At 60.1% G+C, this 22,096-nt stretch overlaps 1 protein-coding gene across 11 annotated transcripts in view; it reads left to right on the plus strand.

Annotated features, from left to right (window-relative positions):
- Positions 1-22,096, plus strand: part of GRAMD1B (GRAM domain containing 1B) — a 1,544,984-nt gene that overhangs the window by 1,497,794 nt on the left and 25,094 nt on the right. The window lies entirely within an intron of this gene.

Raw genomic sequence — 22,096 nt, forward strand, 5'->3', positions numbered from 1 at the left:
GTATTTTTTAAATAAAAAGGCACTCAAACACTATCATTGTGTGAAAAGAAGCTTTCATACGGTGTTCCCTCACTAATATGCCTTTATTTTCCCCAAAGAGGGAGATGCCCATTCAACTACCTGCCTCTATCCTTGGTTTCCAGCTGTTTTTCTCAGCGTAAATATGCTTCTTGAGTAAAGCCCCGCCTGCAGCCCATTCCTTCCTCTGCCTAATGCCCCGCCTGCAGCCCTTTCCTTCCTCTGCACAGTGCCCCACCTGCAGCCCTTTCCTTCCTCTGCCCAGTGCCCCGGCTGCAGCCTTTTCCTTCCTCTGCCAAAAGCACTGCCTGCAGCCCTTTCCTTCCTCTGCCCAGTGCCCCGCCTGCAGCTCTTTCCTTCCCCTGACCAGTGCCCCGCCTGAAGCCCTTTCCTTCGTCTGCCCAATGCCCCGCCTGCAGCCCTTTCCTTCCTCTGCCCAATGCCCCGCCTGCAACCCTTTCCTTCCTCTGCACAGTGTCCCACCTGCAGCCGTTTCCTTCCTCTGCCCAGTGCCCCGCCTGCAGCCCTTTCCTTCCTCTGCCAAAAGCACTGCCTGCAGCCCTTTCCTTCCTCTGCCCAGTGCCCCGCCTGCAGCTCGTTCCTTCCCCTGACCAGTGCCCCGCCTGAAGCCCTTTCCTTCGTCTGCCCAGTGCCCCACCTGCAGCCCTTTCCTTCCTCTGACCATTGCCCCAACTGCATCCCTTTTCTTCCTCTACCCAATGCCCCACCTGGAGCCCTTTCCTTCCTCTGCCCAATGCTCCGCCTGGAGCTCTTTCCTTCCTCTGCCCAATGCCCAGCCTGCAGCCTTGTCATTCCTCTGCCCAATGCCCTGCCTGCAGCCCTTTCCTTTCTCTGCCCAGTGCCCCGCATGCAGCCCTTTCCTTCCTCTTCCCAATGGCCTGCCTGCAGCCCTTTCCTTTCTCTGCCGAAGGCCCCGCCTGCAGCCCTTTCCTTCCTCTGCCCAATGCACCACCTGCTGCCCTTTCCTTCCTCTGCCCAATGCCCCATCTGCAGCCCTTTCCTTCCTCTGCTCAATGCCCTACCTGCAGCCCTTTCCTTCCTCTGCCCAATGCCCCACATGCAGCCCTTTCCTTTCTCTGCCCAATGCCCCGCCTGCAGCCCTTTCCTTCCTCTGCACAGTGCCCGACCTGCAGCCCTTTCCTTCCTCTGCCCAGTGCCTCACCTGCAGCCTTTTCCTTCCTCTGCCCAATGCCTCACTTGCAGCCCTTTCCTTCCTCTGCCAATTGTCCCACCTGAAGACATTTCCTTCTTCTGCCCAATGCCCCGTCTGCAGCCCTTTCCTTCCTCTGCTCAATGCCCTGCCTGCAGCCCTTTCCTTCCTCTGCTCAGTGCCCCACCTGCAGCCCTTTCCTTCCTCTGCTCAATGCCCCGCCTGCAGCCCTTTCCTTCCTCTGCCCAGTGCCCCACCTGCAGCCCTTTCCTTCCTCTGCCCAGTGCCTCACCTGCAGCCTTTTCCTTCCTCTGCCCAATGCCTCACTTGCAGCCCTTTCCTTCCTCTGCCAATTGCCCAACCTGCAGACATTTTCTTCCTCTGCTCAATGCACCACCTGCAGCCCTTTCCTTTGTCTACCAAATGCACCGCCTGTAGCCCTTTCCTTCCTCTGCCAAATGCACCGCCTGCAGCCCTTTCCTTCCTATGCCCAGTACCCTGCCTGCAGCCCTTCCCTTCCTCAGCCCAGTGCCCCGCCTGCAGCCATTTTCTTCCTCTGCTCAATGCCCCGCCTGCAGCCCTTTCCTTCCTCTGCCAAATGAACCGCCTGGAGCCCTTTCCTTCCTCTGCCAAATGAACCGCCTGGAGCCCTTTCCTTCCTCTGCCAAATGCACCACCTGCATCCCTTTCCTTCCTCTGTCCTGTGCCCCACCTGCAGCCCTTTCTTTCCTCTGCCCAATGCCCCACCTGCAGCCCTTTCCTTCCTCTGCCCAATGCCCCACTTGCAGCCCTTTCCTTCCACTGCCCAATGCCCCGCCGGCAACCATTCCTTCATCTGCTCAATGCCCCACCTGCAGCCCTTTCTTTCCTATGCCCAATGCCCCACGTGCAGCCCTTTCCTTCCTCTGCTCAATGCCCTGCCTGCAGCCCTTTCCTTCCTCTGCCCAATGCCCGGCATGCAGCCCTTTCCTTCCTCTGCACAGTGCCCCGCCGGCAACCTTTTCCTCCCTCTGCCCAGTGCCCCCGCCTGCAGCCCTTTGCTTCCTCTGACTAGTTCCCCACCTGCAGCCCTTTCCTTCCTCTGCCCAATGCTCCGCCTGCAGCCCTTTCCTTCCTCTGCCCAATGCAACGCCTGCAGCCCTTTCATTCCTCTGCCCAATGCCCCACCTGCAGCCCTTTCCTTCCTCTGCACAGTGCCCTGCCTGCAGCCCTTTCCTTCCTCTGCCAAAAGCACTGCCTGCAGACCTTTCCTTCCTCTGCCCAGTGCCCCGCCTACAGCTCTTTCCTTCCTCTGACCAGTGCCCCGCCTGCAGCCCTTTCCTTCCTCTGCCTAATGCCCCGCCTGCAGCCCTTTCCTTCCTCTGCACAGTGCCCCACCTGCAGCCCTTTCCTTCCTCTGCCCAGTGCCCCGGCTGCAGCCCTTTCCTTCCTCTGCCAAAAGCACTGCCTGCAGCCCTTTCCTTCCTCTGCCCAGTGCCCCGCCTGCAGCTCTTTCCTTCCCCTGACCAGTGCCCCGCCTGAAGCCCTTTCCTTCGTCTGCCCAATGCCCCGCCTGCAGCCCTTTCCTTCCTCTGCCCAATGCCCCGCCTGCAACCCTTTCCTTCCTCTGCACAGTGTCCCACCTGCAGCCGTTTCCTTCCTCTGCCCAGTGCCCCGCCTGGAGCCCTTTCCTTATTCTGCCAAAAGCACTGCCTGCAGCCCTTTCCTTCCACTGCCCAGTGCCCCGCCTGCAGCTCGTTCCTTCCCCTGACCAGTGCCCCGCCTGAAGCCCTTTCCTTCGTCTGCCCAGTGCCCCACCTGCAGCCCTTTCCTTCCTCTGACCATTGCCCCAACTGCATCCCTTTTCTTCCTCTACCCAATGCCCCACCTGGAGCCCTTTCCTTCCTCTGCCCAATGCTCCGCCTGGAGCTCTTTCCTTCCTCTGCCCAATGCCCAGCCTGCAGCCTTGTCATTCCTCTGCCCAATGCCCTGCCTGCAGCCCTTTCCTTTCTCTGCCCAATGCCCCATCTCCAGCCCTTTCCTTCCTCTGCTCAATGCCCTACCTGCAGCCCTTTCCTTCCTCTGCCCAATGCCCCGCATGCAGCCCTTTCCTTTCTCTGCCCAATGCCCCGCCTGCAGCCCTTTCCTTCCTCTGCACAGTGCCCGACCTGCAGCCCTTTCCTTCCTCTGCCCAGTGCCTCACCTGCAGCCTTTTCCTTCCTCTGCCCAATGCCTCACTTGCAGCCCTTTCCTTCCGCTGCCAATTGCCCCACCTGAAGACATTTCCTTCCTCTGCCCAATGCCCCGTCTGCAGCCCTTTCCTTCCTCTGCTCAATGCCCTGCCTGCAGCCCTTTCCTTCCTCTGCTCAGTGCCCCACCTGCAGCCCTTTCCTTCCTCTGCCCAGTGCCCCACCTGCAGCCCTTTCCTTCCTCTGGCCAGTGCCTCACCTGCAGCCTTTTCCTTCCTCTGCCCAATGCCCCACCTGCAGCCCTTTCCTTTGTCTACCAAATGCACCGCCTGTAGCCCTTTCCTTCCTCTGCCAAATGCACCGCCTGCAGCCCTTTCCTTCCTATGCCCAGTACCCTGCCTGCAGCCCTTCCCTTCCTCAGCCCAGTGCCGCGCCTGCAGCCATTTTCTTCCTCTGCTCAATGCCCCGCCTGCAGCCCTTTCCTTCCTCTGCCAAATGAACCGCCTGGAGCCCTTTCCTTCCTCTGCCAAATGAACCGCCTGGAGCCCTTTCCTTCCTCTGCCAAATGCACCACCTGCATCCCTTTCCTTCCTCTGTCCTGTGCCCCACCTGCAGCCCTTTCTTTCCTCTGCCCAATGCCCCACCTGCAGCCCTTTCCTTCCTCTGCCCAATGCCCCACTTGCAGCCCTTTCCTTCCACTGCCCAATGCTCCGCCGGCAACCATTCCTTCATCTGCTCAATGCCCCACCTGCAGCCCTTTCTTTCCTATGCCCAATGCCCCACGTGCAGCCCTTTCCTTCCTCTGCTCAATGCCCTGCCTGCAGCCCTTTCCTTCCTCTGCCCAATGCCCGGCATGCAGCCCTTTCCTTCCTCTGCCCAGTGCCCCGCCTGCAACCTTTTCCTTCCTCTGCCCAGTGCCCCCGCCTGCAGCCCTTTGCTTCCTCTGACTAGTTCCCCACCTGCAGCCCTTTCCTTCCTCTGCCCAATGCTCCGCCTGCAGCCCTTTCCTTCCTCTGCCCAATGCAACGCCTGCAGCCCTTTCATTCCTCTGCCCAATGCCCCGCCTGCAGCCCTTTCCTTCCTCTGCCCAATGCCCCACCTGCAGCCCTTTCCTTCCTCTGCACAGTGCCCTGCCTGCAGCCCTTTCCTTCCTCTGCCAAAAGCACTGCCTGCAGACCTTTCCTTCCTCTGCCCAGTGCCCCGCCTACAGCTCTTTCCTTCCTCTGACCATTGCCCCGTCTGAGCCCTTTCCTTCGTCTGCCCAGTGCCCCACCTGCAGCCCTTTCCTTCCTCTGACCAGTGCCCCAACTGCATCCATTTTCTTCCTCTGCCCAATGCCCAGCCTGCAGCCCTTTATTTCCTCTACCCAATGGCCCACCTGGAGCCCTTTCCTTCCTCTGCCCAATGCTCCACCTGGAGCGCTTTCCTTCCTCTGCCCAATGCCCAGCATGTAGCCCTTTCCTTCCTCTGCCAAATGCCCCAGCTGCAACCCTTTCCTTCCTCTGCCCAAAGCCCCACTTGCAGCCCTTTCCTTCCTCTTCCCAATGCCCCACCTGCACCCCTTTCCTTCCTCTGCCCAATGCCCCGACTGCAGCCCTTTCCTTCCTCTGCCCAAACCCCGCCTACAGCCGTTTCCTCCCTCTGCCCAATTCCCCGCTTGCAGCCCTTTCCTTCCTCTGCCCAATGCACTGCCTGCAGTTCTTTCCTTCCTCTGCCCAAATCCCCACCTGCAGCCCTTTCCTTCCTCTGTCCAATGCCCCGCCTGCAGCCCTTTCCTTCGTCTGCCCAATGCCCCACTTGCAGCCCTTTCCTTCCTCTGCCCAATGCCCCGCCGGCAACCCTTTTCTTCATCTGCTCAATGCCCCACCTGCAGCCCTTTCTTTCCTCTGCCCAATGCCCCACATGCAGCCCTTTCCTTCCTCTGCTCAATGCCCTGCCTGCAGCCCTTTCCTTCCTCTGCCCAATGCCCGGCATGCAGCCCTTTCCTTCCTCTGCCCAGTGCCCCGCCTGCAACCTTTTCCTTCCTCTGCCCAGTGCCCCCGCCTGCAGCCCTTTGCTTCCTCTGACTAGTGCCCCTCCTGCAGCCCTTTCCTTCCTCTGCCCAATGCTCCGCCTTCAGCCCTTTCCTTCCTCTTCCCAATGCAACGCCTGCAGCCCTTTCATTCCTCTGCCCAGTGCCCCGCGTGCAGCCCTTTCCTTCCTCTGCCCAATGCCCCACTTGCAGCCCTTTCCTTCCTCAGCCCAGTGCCCCGCCTGCAGCCCTTTCCTTCTTCTGCCAAAAGAACTGCCTGCAGTCCTTTCCTTCCTCTGCCCAGTGCCCCGCCTGCAGCTCTTTCCTTCCTCTGACCAGTGCCCCGACTGAGCCCTTTCCTTCATCTGCCCAGTGCCCCCACCTGCAGTCCTTTCCTTCCTTTGACCAGTGCCCCAACTGCATCCATTTTCTTCCTCTGCCCAGTGCCCAGCCTGCAGCCCTTTCCTTCCTCTACCCAATGCCCCGCCTGGAACCCTTTCCTTCCTCTGCCCAATGCTCCACCTGGAGCCCTTTCCTTCCTCTGCCCAATACCCAGCATGCAGCCCGTCCCTTCCTCTGCCAAATGCCCCAGCTGCAACCCTTTCCTTCCTCTGCCCAAAGCCCCACTTGCAGTCCTTTCCTTCCTCTTCCCAATGCCCCAACTGCACCCCTTTCCTTCCTCTGCCCAATGCCCCGACTGCAGCCCTTTCCTTCTTCATCCCAAACCCCGCCTGCAGCCGTTTCCTTCCTCTGCCCAATGCCCCGCTTGCAGCTCTTTCCTTCCTCTGCCCAATGCACTGCCTGCAGCTCTTTCCGTCCTCTGCCCAAAGCCCCACCTGCAGCCCTTTCCTTCCTCTGTCCAATGCCCCGCCTGCAGACTTTTCCTTCGTCTGCCCAATGCCCCACCTGAAGCTGTTTCCTTCCTCTGCCCAATGCCCCTCCTCAAGCCCTTTCCTTCCTCTACCCAATGCCCCACTTGCAGCCCTTTCCTTCCTCAGCCCAGTGCCCCGGCTGCAGCTCTTTCCTTCTTCTGACCAGTGCCCCAACTGCATCCATTTTCTTCCTCTGCCCAATGCCCAGCCTGCAGCCCTTTCCTTCCTCTACCCAATGCCCCGCCTGGAACCCTTTCCTTCCTCTGCCCAATGCTCCACCTGGAGCCCTTTCCTTCCTCTGCCCAATGCCCCGCATGCAGCCCGTCCCTTCCTCTGCCAAATGCCCCAGCTGCAACCCTTTCCTTCCTCTGCCCAAAGCCCCACTTGCAGTCCTTTCCTTCCTCTTCCCAATGCCCCAACTGCACCCCTTTCCTTCCTCTGCCCAATGCCCCGACTGCAGCCCTTTTCTTCTTTATCCCAAACCCCGCATGCAGCCGTTTCCTTCCTCTGCCCAATGCCCCGCTTGCAGCTCTTTCCTTCCTCTGCCCAATGCACTGCCTGCAGCTCTTTCCGTCCTCTGCCCAAAGCCCCACCTGCAGCCCTTTCCTTCCTCTGTCCCATGCCCCGCCTGCAGCCTTTTCCTTCGTCTGCCCAATGCCCCACCTAAAGCTGTTTCCTTCCTCTGCCCAATGCCCCTCCTCAAGCCCTTTCCTTCCTCTACCCAATGCCCCGCCTGAAGCCCTTTGCTTCCTCTGACCAAAGCCCCACCTGCAACCCTTTCCTTCCTCTGCCCAATGACCTGCCTGCAGCCCTTTCCTTCCTATGCCCAATGCAATGCCTGCCCCGCCTGCAGCTCTTTCCATCCACAGCCCTTTCCTTCCTCTGCCCAGTGCCCCACGTGCAGCCCTTTACTTCCTCTGACCTGTGCCCCACCTACAGCCCTTTCCTTCCTCTGACCAGCGCCCCACCTGTAGCCCTTTCATTCCTCTGCCCAATGCCCCTCCTGCAGCCCTTTGATTCCAATGCCCCATCTGCATCCCTTTACTTCCTTTGGCCAGTGCCCCCCTGCTGCCCTTTCCTTCCTCTGACCAATGGCTCCACTGCAGCCCTTTCCTTCCTCTGCCCAATGCCCAGCCTGCAGTTCTTTCCTACCTCTGTCCAATGCCCAGCCTGCAGCCCTTTCCTTCCTCTGCCAAATGCCCTAGCTGCAGCCCTTTCCTTCCTCTGCCCAAACCCCACTTGCAGCCCTTTCCTTCCTCTGCCCAATGCACCGCCTGCATCCCTTTCCTTCCTCTGACCAGTGCCCCACCTGAAGCCCTTTCCTTCCTCTGCTCAATGCCCCGCCTGCAGCCCTTTCCTTCCTCTGCCCAGTGCCCCACCTGCAGCCCTTTCCTTTTTCTGCCCAGTGCCTCACCTGCAACCCTTTCCTTCCTCTGCCCAGTGCCTCACTTGCAGCCCTTTCCTTCCTCTGCCCAATGCTCCACCTGGAGCCCTTTCCTTCCTCTGCCCAATGCCCCGCATGCAGCCCGTCCCTTCCTCTGCCAAATGCCCCAGCTGCAACCCTTTCCTTCCTCTGCCCAAAGCCCCACTTGCAGTCCTTTCCTTCCTCTTCCCAATGCCCCAACTGCACCCCTTTCCTTCCTCTGCCCAATGCCCCGACTGCAGCCCTTTTCTTCTTTATCCCAAACCCCGCATGCAGCCGTTTCCTTCCTCTGCCCAATGCCCCGCTTGCAGCTCTTTCCTTCCTCTGCCCAATGCACTGCCTGCAGCTCTTTCCGTCCTCTGCCCAAAGCCCCACCTGCAGCCCTTTCCTTCCTCTGTCCCATGCCCCGCCTGCAGCCTTTTCCTTGTCTGCCCAATGCCCCACCTAAAGCTGTTTCCTTCCTCTGCCCAATGCCCCTCCTCAAGCCCTTTCCTTCCTCTACCCAATGCCCCGCCTGAAGCCCTTTGCTTCCTCTGACCAAAGCCCCACCTGCAACCCTTTCCTTACTCTGCCCAATGACCTGCCTGCAGCCCTTTCCTTCCTATGCCCAATGCAATGCCTGCCCCGCCTGCAGCTCTTTCCATCCACAGCCCTTTCCTTCCTCTGCCCAGTGCCCCACGTGCAGCCCTTTACTTCCTCTGACCTGTGCCCCACCTACAGCCCTTTCCTTCCTCTGACCAGCGCCCCACCTGTAGCCCTTTCATTCCTCTGCCCAATGCCCCTCCTGCAGCCCTTTGATTCCAATGCCCCATCTGCATCCCTTTACTTCCTTTGGCCAGTGCCCCCCTTCTGCCCTTTCCTTCCTCTGACCAATGGCTCCACTGCAGCCCTTTCCTTCCTCTGCCCAATGCCCAGCCTGCAGTCTTTTCCTACCTCTGTCCAATGCCCAGCCTGCAGCCCTTTCCTTCCTCTGCCAAATGCCCCAGCTGCAGCCCTTTCCTTCCTCTGCCCAAACCCCACTTGCAGCCCTTTCCTTCCTCTGCCCAATGCACCGCCTGCATCCCTTTCCTTCCTCTGACCAGTGCCCCACCTGAAGCCCTTTCCTTCCTCTGCTCAATGCCCCGCCTGCAGCCCTTTCCTTCCTCTGCCCAGTGCCCCACCTGCAGCCCTTTCCTTCCTCTGCCCAGTGCCTCACCTGCAGCCCTTTCCTTCCTCTGCCCAGTGCCTCACTTGCAGCCCTTTCCTTCCTCTGCCCAATGCCCCACCTGCAGACATTTCCTTCCTCTGCTCAATGCCCCACCTGCAGACATTTTCTTCCTCTGCTCAATGCACCACCTGCAGCCCTTTCCTTTGTCTACCAAATGCACCGCCTGTAGCCCTTTCCTTCCTCTGCCAAATGCACCGCCTGCAGCCCTTTCCTTCCTATGCCCAGTACCCTGCCTGCAGCCCTTCCCTTCCTCAGCCCAGTGCCCCGCCTGCAGCCATTTTCTTCCTCTGCTCAATGCCCCGCCTGCAGCCCTTTCCTTCCTCTGCCAAATGAACCGCCTGGAGCCCTTTCCTTCCTCTGCCAAATGAACCGCCTGGAGCCCTTTCCTTCCTCTGCCAAATGCACCACCTGCATCCCTTTCCTTCCTCTGTCCTGTGCCCCACCTGCAGCCCTTTCTTTCCTCTGCCCAATGCCCCACCTGCAGCCCTTTCCTTCCTCTGCCCAATGCCCCACTTGCAGCCCTTTCCTTCCACTGCCCAATGCCCCGCCGGCAACCATTCCTTCATCTGCTCAATGCCCCACCTGCAGCCCTTTCTTTCCTATGCCCAATGCCCCACGTGCAGCCCTTTCCTTCCTCTGCTCAATGCCCTGCCTGCAGCCCTTTCCTTCCTCTGCCCAATGCCCGGCATGCAGCCCTTTCCTTCCTCTGCACAGTGCCCCGCCGGCAACCTTTTCCTCCCTCTGCCCAGTGCCCCCGCCTGCAGCCCTTTGCTTCCTCTGACTAGTTCCCCACCTGCAGCCCTTTCCTTCCTCTGCCCAATGCTCCGCCTGCAGCCCTTTCCTTCCTCTGCCCAATGCAACGCCTGCAGCCCTTTCATTCCTCTGCCCAATGCCCCACCTGCAGCCCTTTCCTTCCTCTGCACAGTGCCCTGCCTGCAGCCCTTTCCTTCCTCTGCCAAAAGCACTGCCTGCAGACCTTTCCTTCCTCTGCCCAGTGCCCCGCCTACAGCTCTTTCCTTCCTCTGACCAGTGCCCCGCCTGCAGCCCTTTCCTTCCTCTGCCTAATGCCCCGCCTGCAGCCCTTTCCTTCCTCTGCACAGTGCCCCACCTGCAGCCCTTTCCTTCCTCTGCCCAGTGCCCCGGCTGCAGCCCTTTCCTTCCTCTGCCAAAAGCACTGCCTGCAGCCCTTTCCTTCCTCTGCCCAGTGCCCCGCCTGCAGCTCTTTCCTTCCCCTGACCAGTGCCCCGCCTGAAGCCCTTTCCTTCGTCTGCCCAATGCCCCGCCTGCAGCCCTTTCCTTCCTCTGCCCAATGCCCCGCCTGCAACCCTTTCCTTCCTCTGCACAGTGTCCCACCTGCAGCCGTTTCCTTCCTCTGCCCAGTGCCCCGCCTGGAGCCCTTTCCTTATTCTGCCAAAAGCACTGCCTGCAGCCCTTTCCTTCCACTGCCCAGTGCCCCGCCTGCAGCTCGTTCCTTCCCCTGACCAGTGCCCCGCCTGAAGCCCTTTCCTTCGTCTGCCCAGTGCCCCACCTGCAGCCCTTTCCTTCCTCTGACCATTGCCCCAACTGCATCCCTTTTCTTCCTCTACCCAATGCCCCACCTGGAGCCCTTTCCTTCCTCTGCCCAATGCTCCGCCTGGAGCTCTTTCCTTCCTCTGCCCAATGCCCAGCCTGCAGCCTTGTCATTCCTCTGCCCAATGCCCTGCCTGCAGCCCTTTCCTTTCTCTGCCCAATGCCCCATCTCCAGCCCTTTCCTTCCTCTGCTCAATGCCCTACCTGCAGCCCTTTCCTTCCTCTGCCCAATGCCCCACATGCAGCCCTTTCCTTTCTCTGCCCAATGCCCCGCCTGCAGCCCTTTCCTTCCTCTGCACAGTGCCCGACCTGCAGCCCTTTCCTTCCTCTGCCCAGTGCCTCACCTGCAGCCTTTTCCTTCCTCTGCCCAATGCCTCACTTGCAGCCCTTTCCTTCCGCTGCCAATTGCCCCACCTGAAGACATTTCCTTCCTCTGCCCAATGCCCCGTCTGCAGCCCTTTCCTTCCTCTGCTCAATGCCCTGCCTGCAGCCCTTTCCTTCCTCTGCTCAGTGCCCCACCTGCAGCCCTTTCCTTCCTCTGCCCAGTGCCCCACCTGCAGCCCTTTCCTTCCTCTGGCCAGTGCCTCACCTGCAGCCTTTTCCTTCCTCTGCCCAATGCCCCACCTGCAGCCCTTTCCTTTGTCTACCAAATGCACCGCCTGTAGCCCTTTCCTTCCTCTGCCAAATGCACCGCCTGCAGCCCTTTCCTTCCTATGCCCAGTACCCTGCCTGCAGCCCTTCCCTTCCTCAGCCCAGTGCCGCGCCTGCAGCCATTTTCTTCCTCTGCTCAATGCCCCGCCTGCAGCCCTTTCCTTCCTCTGCCAAATGAACCGCCTGGAGCCCTTTCCTTCCTCTGCCAAATGAACCGCCTGGAGCCCTTTCCTTCCTCTGCCAAATGCACCACCTGCATCCCTTTCCTTCCTCTGTCCTGTGCCCCACCTGCAGCCCTTTCTTTCCTCTGCCCAATGCCCCACCTGCAGCCCTTTCCTTCCTCTGCCCAATGCCCCACTTGCAGCCCTTTCCTTCCACTGCCCAATGCTCCGCCGGCAACCATTCCTTCATCTGCTCAATGCCCCACCTGCAGCCCTTTCTTTCCTATGCCCAATGCCCCACGTGCAGCCCTTTCCTTCCTCTGCTCAATGCCCTGCCTGCAGCCCTTTCCTTCCTCTGCCCAATGCCCGGCATGCAGCCCTTTCCTTCCTCTGCCCAGTGCCCCGCCTGCAACCTTTTCCTTCCTCTGCCCAGTGCCCCCGCCTGCAGCCCTTTGCTTCCTCTGACTAGTTCCCCACCTGCAGCCCTTTCCTTCCTCTGCCCAATGCTCCGCCTGCAGCCCTTTCCTTCCTCTGCCCAATGCAACGCCTGCAGCCCTTTCATTCCTCTGCCCAATGCCCCGCCTGCAGCCCTTTCCTTCCTCTGCCCAATGCCCCACCTGCAGCCCTTTCCTTCCTCTGCACAGTGCCCTGCCTGCAGCCCTTTCCTTCCTCTGCCAAAAGCACTGCCTGCAGACCTTTCCTTCCAATGCCCAGTGCCCCGCCTACAGCTCTTTCCTTCCTCTGACCATTGCCCCGTCTGAGCCCTTTCCTTCGTCTGCCCAGTGCCCCACCTGCAGCCCTTTCCTTCCTCTGACCAGTGCCCCAACTGCATCCATTTTCTTCCTCTGCCCAATGCCCAGCCTGCAGCCCTTTATTTCCTCTACCCAATGGCCCACCTGGAGCCCTTTCCTTCCTCTGCCCAATGCTCCACCTGGAGCGCTTTCCTTCCTCTGCCCAATGCCCAGCATGTAGCCCTTTCCTTCCTCTGCCAAATGCCCCAGCTGCAACCCTTTCCTTCCTCTGCCCAAAGCCCCACTTGCAGCCCTTTCCTTCCTCTTCCCAATGCCCCACCTGCACCCCTTTCCTTCCTCTGCCCAATGCCCCGACTGCAGCCCTTTCCTTCCTCTGCCCAAACCCCGCCTACAGCCGTTTCCTCCCTCTGCCCAATTCCCCGCTTGCAGCCCTTTCCTTCCTCTGCCCAATGCACTGCCTGCAGCTCTTTCCTTCCTCTGCCCAAATCCCCACCTGCAGCCCTTTCCTTCCTCTGTCCAATGCCCCGCCTGCAGCCCTTTCCTTCGTCTGCCCAATGCCCCACTTGCAGCCCTTTCCTTCCTCTGCCCAATGCCCCGCCGGCAACCCTTTTCTTCATCTGCTCAATGCCCCACCTGCAGCCCTTTCTTTCCTCTGCCCAATGCCCCACATGCAGCCCTTTCCTTCCTCTGCTCAATGCCCTGCCTGCAGCCCTTTCCTTCCTCTGCCCAATGCCCGGCATGCAGCCCTTTCCTTCCTCTGCCCAGTGCCCCGCCTGCAACCTTTTCCTTCCTCTGCCCAGTGCCCCCGCCTGCAGCCCTTTGCTTCCTCTGACTAGTGCCCCTCCTGCAGCCCTTTCCTTCCTCTGCCCAATGCTCCGCCTTCAGCCCTTTCCTTCCTCTTCCCAATGCAACGCCTGCAGCCCTTTCATTCCTCTGCCCAGTGCCCCGCGTGCAGCCCTTTCCTTCCTCTGCCCAATGCCCCACTTGCAGCCCTTTCCTTCCTCAGCCCAGTGCCCCGCCTGCAGCCCTTTCCTTCTTCTGCCAAAAGAACTGCCTGCAGTCCTTTCCTTCCTCTGCCCAGTGCCCCGCCTGCAGCTCTTTCCTTCCTCTGACCAGTGCCCCGACTGAGCCCTTTCCTTCATCTGCCCAGTGCCCCCACCTGCAGTCCTTTCCTTCCTTTGACCAGTGCCCCAACTGCATCCATTTTCTTCCTCTGCCCAGTGCCCAGCCTGCAGCCCTTTCCTTCCTCTAGCCAATGCCCCGCCTGGAACCCTTTCCTTCCTCTGCCCAATGCTCCACCTGGAGCCCTTTCCTTCCTCTGCCCAATACCCAGCATGCAGCCCGTCCCTTCCTCTGCCAAATGCCCCAGCTGCAACCCTTTCCTTCCTCTGCCCAAAGCCCCACTTGCAGTCCTTTCCTTCCTCTTCCCAATGCCCCAACTGCACCCCTTTCCTTCCTCTGCCCAATGCCCCGACTGCAGCCCTTTCCTTCTTCATCCCAAACCCCGCCTGCAGCCGTTTCCTTCCTCTGCCCAATGCCCCGCTTGCAGCTCTTTCCTTCCTCTGCCCAATGCACTGCCTGCAGCTCTTTCCGTCCTCTGCCCAAAGCCCCACCTGCAGCCCTTTCCTTCCTCTGTCCAATGCCCCGCCTGCAGACTTTTCCTTCGTCTGCCCAATGCCCCACCTGAAGCTGTTTCCTTCCTCTGCCCAATGCCCCTCCTCAAGCCCTTTCCTTCCTCTACCCAATGCCCCACTTGCAGCCCTTTCCTTCCTCAGCCCAGTGCCCCGGCTGCAGCTCTTTCCTTCTTCTGACCAGTGCCCCAACTGCATCCATTTTCTTCCTCTGCCCAATGCCCAGCCTGCAGCCCTTTCCTTCCTCTACCCAATGCCCCGCCTGGAACCCTTTCCTTCCTCTGCCCAATGCTCCACCTGGAGCCCTTTCCTTCCTCTGCCCAATGCCCCGCATGCAGCCCGTCCCTTCCTCTGCCAAATGCCCCAGCTGCAACCCTTTCCTTCCTCTGCCCAAAGCCCCACTTGCAGTCCTTTCCTTCCTCTTCCCAATGCCCCAACTGCACCCCTTTCCTTCCTCTGCCCAATGCCCCGACTGCAGCCCTTTTCTTCTTTATCCCAAACCCCGCATGCAGCCGTTTCCTTCCTCTGCCCAATGCCCCGCTTGCAGCTCTTTCCTTCCTCTGCCCAATGCACTGCCTGCAGCTCTTTCCGTCCTCTGCCCAAAGCCCCACCTGCAGCCCTTTCCTTCCTCTGTCCCATGCCCCGCCTGCAGCCTTTTCCTTCGTCTGCCCAATGCCCCACCTAAAGCTGTTTCCTTCCTCTGCCCAATGCCCCTCCTCAAGCCCTTTCCTTCCTCTACCCAATGCCCCGCCTGAAGCCCTTTGCTTCCTCTGACCAAAGCCCCACCTGCAACCCTTTCCTTCCTCTGCCCAATGACCTGCCTGCAGCCCTTTCCTTCCTATGCCCAATGCAATGCCTGCCCCGCCTGCAGCTCTTTCCATCCACAGCCCTTTCCTTCCTCTGCCCAGTGCCCCACGTGCAGCCCTTTACTTCCTCTGACCTGTGCCCCACCTACAGCCCTTTCCTTCCTCTGACCAGCGCCCCACCTGTAGCCCTTTCATTCCTCTGCCCAATGCCCCTCCTGCAGCCCTTTGATTCCAATGCCCCATCTGCATCCCTTTACTTCCTTTGGCCAGTGCCCCCCTGCTGCCCTTTCCTTCCTCTGACCAATGGCTCCACTGCAGCCCTTTCCTTCCTCTGCCCAATGCCCAGCCTGCAGTTCTTTCCTACCTCTGTCCAATGCCCAGCCTGCAGCCCTTTCCTTCCTCTGCCAAATGCCCCAGCTGCAGCCCTTTCCTTCCTCTGCCCAAACCCCACTTGCAGCCCTTTCCTTCCTCTGCCCAATGCACCGCCTGCATCCCTTTCCTTCCTCTGACCAGTGCCCCACCTGAAGCCCTTTCCTTCCTCTGCTCAATGCCCCGCCTGCAGCCCTTTCCTTCCTCTGCCCAGTGCCCCACCTGCAGCCCTTTCCTTCCTCTGCCCAGTGCCTCACCTGCAACCCTTTCCTTCCTCTGCCCAGTGCCTCACTTGCAGCCCTTTCCTTCCTCTGCCCAATGCTCCACCTGGAGCCCTTTCCTTCCTCTGCCCAATGCCCCGCATGCAGCCCGTCCCTTCCTCTGCCAAATGCCCCAGCTGCAACCCTTTCCTTCCTCTGCCCAAAGCCCCACTTGCAGTCCTTTCCTTCCTCTTCCCAATGCCCCAACTGCACCCCTTTCCTTCCTCTGCCCAATGCCCCGACTGCAGCCCTTTTCTTCTTTATCCCAAACCCCGCATGCAGCCGTTTCCTTCCTCTGCCCAATGCCCCGCTTGCAGCTCTTTCCTTCCTCTGCCCAATGCACTGCCTGCAGCTCTTTCCGTCCTCTGCCCAAAGCCCCACCTGCAGCCCTTTCCTTCCTCTGTCCCATGCCCCGCCTGCAGCCTTTTCCTTGTCTGCCCAATGCCCCACCTAAAGCTGTTTCCTTCCTCTGCCCAATGCCCCTCCTCAAGCCCTTTCCTTCCTCTACCCAATGCCCCGCCTGAAGCCCTTTGCTTCCTCTGACCAAAGCCCCACCTGCAACCCTTTCCTTACTCTGCCCAATGACCTGCCTGCAGCCCTTTCCTTCCTATGCCCAATGCAATGCCTGCCCCGCCTGCAGGCCTTTCCATCCACAGCCCTTTCCTTCCTCTGCCCAGTGCCCCACGTGCAGCCCTTTACTTCCTCTGACCTGTGCCCCACCCACAGCCCTTTCCTTCCTCTGACCAGCGCCCCACCTGTAGCCCTTTCATTCCTCTGCCCAATGCCCCTCCTGCAGCCCTTTGATTCCAATGCCCCATCTGCATCCCTTTACTTCCTTTGGCCAGTGCCCCCCTGCTGCCCTTTCCTTCCTCTGACCAATGGCTCCACTGCAGCCCTTTCCTTCCTCTGCCCAATGCCCAGCCTGCAGTCTTTTCCTACCTCTGTCCAATGCCCAGCCTGCAGCCCTTTCCTTCCTCTGCCAAATGCCCCAGCTGCAGCCCTTTCCTTCCTCTGCCCAAACCCCACTTGCAGCCCTTTCCTTCCTCTGCCCAATGCACCGCCTGCATCCCTTTCCTTCCTCTGACCAGTGCCCCACCTGAAGCCCTTTCCTTCCTCTGCTCAATGCCCCGCCTGCAGCCCTTTCCTTCCTCTGCCCAGTGCCCCACCTGCAGCCCTTTCCTTCCTCTGCCCAGTGCCTCACCTGCAGCCCTTTCCTTCCTCTGCCCAGTGCCTCACTTGCAGCCCTTTCCTTCCTCTGCCCAATGCCCCACCTGCAGACATTTCCTTCCTCTGCTCAATGCCCCACCTGCAGCCCTTTCCTTCCTCTGCCAAATGCACCACCTGCAGCCCTTTCCTTCCTCTGCCAAATGCACCGCCTGCAGCCCTTTCCTTCCTATGCCCAGTACCCTGCCTGCAGCCCTTCCCTTCCTCAGCCCAGTGCCCCGCCTGCAGCCGTTTTCTTCGTCTGCCTAATGCCCCCGTTGCAGCCCGTTCCTTCCTCTGCCCAATGCACCGCCTGCAGCCCTTTCCTTCCTCTGCTCGGTGCCCCACCTGCAGACCTTTTCTTCCTCTGACCAGCGCCCCACCTGTAGCCCTTTCATTCCTCTGCCCAATGCCCCTCCTGCAGCCCTTTGATTCCAATGCCCCGTCTGCATCCCTTTACTTCCTTTGGCCAGTGCCCCCCTGCCGCCCTTTCCTTCCTCTGACCAATGGCTCCACTGCAGCCCTTTCCTTCCTCTGCCCAATGCCCCGCCTGGAGCCCTTTCCTTCCTCTGCCCAATGCCCAGCCTGCAGTCCTTTCCTACCACTGTCCAATGCCCAGCCTGCAGCCCTTTCCTTCCTCTGCCAAATGCCCCAGCTGCAGCCCTTTCCTTCCTCTGCCCAAAGCCCCACTTGCAGCCCTTTCCTTCCTCTACCCAATGCACCGCCTGCATCCCTTTCCTTCCTCTGACCAGTGCCCCACCTGCAGCCCTTTCTTTCCTCTGCCCAATGCCCCACCTGCAGCCCTTTCCTTCCTATGCCCAAATGAAACGCCTGCAGCCCTTTCATTCTTCTGCCCAGTACTCCGCCTGCAGCCCTTTCCTTCCTCTGCTCAGTGCCCCACCTGCAGCCCTTTCCTTCCTCTGCTCAATGCCCCGCCTGCAGCCCTTTCCTTCCTCTGCCCAGTGCCCCACCTGCAGCCCTTTCCTTCCTCTGCCCAGTGCCTCACCTGCAGCCCTTTCCTTCCTCTGCCCAGTGCCTCACTTGCAGCCCTTTCCTTCCTCTGCCCAATGCCCCACCTGCAGACATTTCCTTCCTCTGCTCAATGCCCCACCTGCAGCCCTTTCCTTCCTCTGCCAAATGCACCGCCTGCAGCCCTTTCCTTCCTCTGCCAAATGCACCGCCTGCAGCCCTTTCCTTCCTATGCCCAGTACCCTGCCTGCAGCCCTTCCCTTCCTCAGCCCAGTGCCCCGCCTGCAGCCATTTCCTTCCTCTGCTCAATGCCCCGCCTGCACCCCTTTCCTTCCTCTGCCAAATGCACTGCCTGGAGCCCTTTCCTTACTCTGCCAAATGCACCACCTGCAGCCCTTTCCTTCCTCTGCCCAGTGCCCCAGCTGCAGCCCTTTCTTTACTCTGCCCAATGCCCCACCTGCAGCCCTTTCCTTCCTCTGACCAGTGCCCCACCTACAGCCCTTTCCTTCCTCTGCCCAATGCCCCACTTGCAGCCCTTTCCTTCCACTGCCCAATGCCCCGCCGGCAGCCCTTTCCTTCATCTGCTCAATACCCCACCTGCAGCCCTTTCTGTCCTCTGCACAAGGCCCCACGTGCAGCCCTTTCCTTCCTCTGCTCAATGCCCTGCCTGCAGCCCTTTCCTTCCTCTGCCCAATGTCTGGCATGCAGCCCTTTCCTTCCTCTGCCCAGTGCCCCGCCTGCAACCTTTTCCTTCCTCTGACTAGTGCCCCACCTGCAGCTCTTTCCTTCCTCTGCCCAATGCTCTGCCTGCAGCCCTTTCCTTCCTCTGCCCAATGCAATGCCTGCAGCCCTTTCATTCCTCTGCCAGATCCCCGCCTGCAGCCCTTTCATTCCTCTGCCCAATTCCCCCACCTGCAGCCCTTTCATTCCTCTGCCCAGTGCCCTGCCTGCAGCCCTTTCCTTCCTCTGCCAAAAACACTGCATGCAGCCCTTTCCTTCCTCTGCCCAGTGCCCCGCCTGTAGCTCTTTCCTTCCTCTGACCAGTGCCCCGCCTGAGCCCTTTCCTTCGTCTGCCCAGTGCCCCACCTGCAGCCCTTTCCTTCCTCTGACCAGTGCCCCAACTGCATCCATTTTCTTCCTCTGCCCAATGCCCAGCCTGCAGCCCTTTCCTTCCTCTACCCAATGCCCCGCCTGGAGCCTTTTCCTTCCTCTGACCAGTGCCCCACCTGCAGCCCTTTCTTTCCTCTGCCCAATGCCCCACCTGCAGCCCTTTCCTTCCTCTGACCAGTGCCCCACCTGCAGCCCTTTCTTTCCTCTGCCCAATGCCCCACCTGCAGCCCTTTCCTTCCTATGCCCAAATGAAACGCCTGCAACCCTTTCATTCTTTTGCCCAGTACTCCGCCTGCAGCCCTTTCCTTCCTCTGCTCAGTGCCCCACCTGCAGCCCTTTCCTTCCTCTGCCCAATGCACCGCCTGCATCCCTTTCCTTCCTCTGACCAGTGCCCCACCTGCAGCCCTTTCTTTCCTCTGCCCAATGCCCCACCTGCAGCCCTTTCCTTCCTATGCCCAAATGAAACGCCTGCAGCCCTTTCATTCTTCTGCCCAGTACACCGCCTGCAGCCCTTTCCTTCCTCTGCTCCGTGCCCCACCTGCAGCCCTTTCCTTCCTCTGCTCAATGCCCCGCCTGCAGCCCTTTCCTTCCTCTGCCCAGTGCCCCACCTGCAGCCCTTTCCTTCCTCTGCCCAGTGCCTCACTTGCAGCCCTTTCCTTCCTCTGCCCAATGCCCCACCTGCAGACATTTCCTTCCTCTGCTCAATGCCCCACCTGCAGCCCTTTCCTTCCTCTGCCAAATGCACCACCTGCAGCCCTTTCCTTCCTCTGCCAAATGCACCGCCTGCAGCCCTTTCCTTCCTATGCCCAGTACCCTGCCTGCAGCCCTTCCCTTCCTCAGCCCAGTGCCCCGCCTGCAGCCGTTTTCTTCGTCTGCCTAATGCCCCCGCCTGCAGCCCGTTCCTTCCTCTGCCCAATGCACCGCCTGCAGCCCTTTCCTTCCTCTGCTCGGTGCCCCACCTGCAGACCTTTCCTTCCTCTGACCAGCGCCCCACCTGTAGCCCTTTCATTCCTCTGCCCAATGCCCCTCCTGCAGCCCTTTGATTCCAATGCCCCGTCTGCATCCCTTTACTTCCTTTGGCCAGTGCCCCCCTGCCGCCCTTTCCTTCCTCTGACCAATGGCTCCACTGCAGCCCTTTCCTTCCTCTGCCCAATGCCCCGCCTGGAGCCCTTTCCTTCCTCTGCCCAATGCCCAGCCTGCAGTCCTTTCCTACCACTGTCCAATGCCCAGCCTGCAGCCCTTTCCTTCCTCTGCCAAATGCCCCAGCTGCAGCCCTTTCCTTCCTCTGCCCAAAGCCCCACTTGCAGCCCTTTCCTTCCTCTGCCCAATGCACCGCCTGCATCCCTTTCCTTCCTCTGACCAGTGCCCCACCTGCAGCCCATTCTTTCCTCTGCCCAATGCCCCACCTGCATCCCTTTCCTTCCTATGCCCAAATGAAACGCCTGCAGCCCTTTCATTCTTCTGCCCAGTACTCCGCCTGCAGCCCTTTCCTTCCTCTGCTCAGTGACCCACCTACAGCCCTTTCCTTCCTCTGCTCAATGCCCCGCCTGCAGCCCTTTCCTTCCTCTGCCCAGTGCCCCACCTGCAGCGCTTTCCTTCCTCTGCCCAGTGCCTCACTTGCAGCCCTTTCCTTCCTCTGCCCAGTGCCTCACTTGCAGCCCTTTCCTTCCTCTGCCCAATGCCCCACCTGCAGACATTTCCTTCCTCTGCTCAATGCCCCACCTGCAGCCCTTTCCTTCCTCTGCCAAAAGCACCGCCTGCAGCCCTTTCCTTCCTATGCCCAGTACCCTGCCTGCAGCCCTTCCCTTCCTCAGCCCAGTGCCCCGCCTGCAGCCATTTCCTTCCTCTGCTCAATGCCCCGCCTGCACCCCTTTCCTTCCTCTGCCAAATGCACTGCCTGGAGCCCTTTCCTTCCTCTGCCAAATGCACCACCTGCAGCCCTTTCCTTCCTCTGCCCAGTGCCCCAGCTGCAGCCCTTTCTTTCCTCTGCCCAATGCCCCACCTGCAGCCCTTTCCTTCCTCTGACCAGTGCCCCACCTACAGCCCTTTCCTTCCTCTGCTCAATGCCCCACTTGCAGCCCTTTCCTTCCACTGCCCAATGCCCCGCCGGCAGCCCTTTCCTTCATCTGCTCAATACCCCACCTGCAGCCCTTACTGTCCTCTGCACAAAGCCCCACGTGCAGCCCTTTCCTTCCTCTGCTCAATGCCCTGCCTGCAGCCCTTTCCTTCCTTTGCCCAATGTCTGGCATGCAGCCCTTTCCTTCCTCTGCCCAGTGCCCCGCCTGCAAGCTTTTCCTTCCTCTGACTAGTGCCCCACCTGCAGCTCTTTCCTTCCTCTGCCCAATGCTCTGCCTGCAGCCCTTTCCTTCCTCTGCCCAATGCAATGCCTGCAGCCCTTTCATTCCTCTGCCAGATCCCCGCCTGCAGCCCTTTCATTCCTCTGCCCAATTCCCCCACCTGCAGCCCTTTCATTCCTCTGGCCAGTGCCCTGCCTGCAGCCCTTTCCTTCCTCTGCCAAAAACACTGCATGCAGCCCTTTCCTTCCTCTGCCCAGTGCCCCGCCTGTAGCTCTTTCCTTCCTCTGACCAGTGCCCCGCCTGAGCCCTTTCCTTCGTCTGCCCAGTGCCCCACCTGCAGCCCTTTCCTTCCTCTGACCAGTGCCCCAACTGCATCCATTTTCTTCCTCTGCCCAATGCCCAGCCTGCAGCCCTTTCCTTCCTCTACCCAATGCCCCGCCTGGAGCCCTTTCCTTCCTCTGCCCGTATGCTCCGCCTGGAGCCCTTTCCTTCCTCTGCCCAATGCCCCACCTGCAGCCCTTTCCTTCCTCTGACCAGTGCCCCACCTGCACCACTTTCCTTCCTCTGCCCAATGCCCCGACTGCAGCCCTTTCCTTCCTCTGCCCAAACACCGCCTGCAGCCGTTTCCTTCCTCTGCCCAATGCCCCGCTTGCAGCCCTTTCCTTCCTCTGCCCAATGCACTGCGTGCAGCTCTTTCCTTCCTCTGCCCAAAGCCCCACCTGCAGCCCTTTCCTTCCTCTGTCCAATGCCCCGCCTGCAGCCCTTTCCTTCGTCTGCCACCTGAAGCTGTTTCCTTCCTATGCCCAGTGCAATGCCTACCCCGCCTGCAGCCCTTTCCTTCCACAGCCCTTTCGTTCCTCTACCCAGTGCCCCACGTGCAGCCCTTTCCTTCCTCTGACCAGTGCCCCACCTACAGCCGTTTTCTTCGTCTGCCTAATGCCCCCGCCTGCAGCCCATTCCTTCCTCTGCCCAATGCACCGCCTGCAGCCCTTTCCTTCCTCTGCTCGGTGCCCCACCTGCAGACCTTTCCTTCCTCTGACCAGCGCCCCACCTGTAGCCCTTTCATTCCTCTGCCCAATGCCCCTCCTGCAGCCCTTTGATTCCAATGCCCCGTCTGCATCCCTTTACTTCCTTTGGCCAGTGCCCCCCTGCCGCCCTTTCCTTCCTCTGACCAATGGCTCCACTGCAGCCCTTTCCTTCCTCTGCCAAATGCCCCGCCTGGAGCCCTTTCCTTCCTCTGCCCAATGCCCAGCCTGCAGTCCTTTCCTACCTCTGTCCAATGCCCAGCCTGCAGCCCTTTCCTTCCTATGCCCAAAGCCCCACTTGCAGCCCTTTCCTTCCTCTGCCCAATGCACTGCCTGCATCCCTTTCCTTCCTCTGCCCAGTGCCCCACCTGCAGCCCTTTCGTTCCTCTGCCCAATGCCCCACCTGCAGCCCTTTCCTTCCTA

The sequence above is a fragment of the Ambystoma mexicanum genome, chromosome 9 (assembly GCF_040938575.1).
Source record: "Ambystoma mexicanum isolate Mex_15411 chromosome 9, UKY_AmexF1_1, whole genome shotgun sequence".
In the NCBI taxonomy this organism is placed as follows: Eukaryota; Metazoa; Chordata; class Amphibia; order Caudata; family Ambystomatidae; genus Ambystoma; species Ambystoma mexicanum.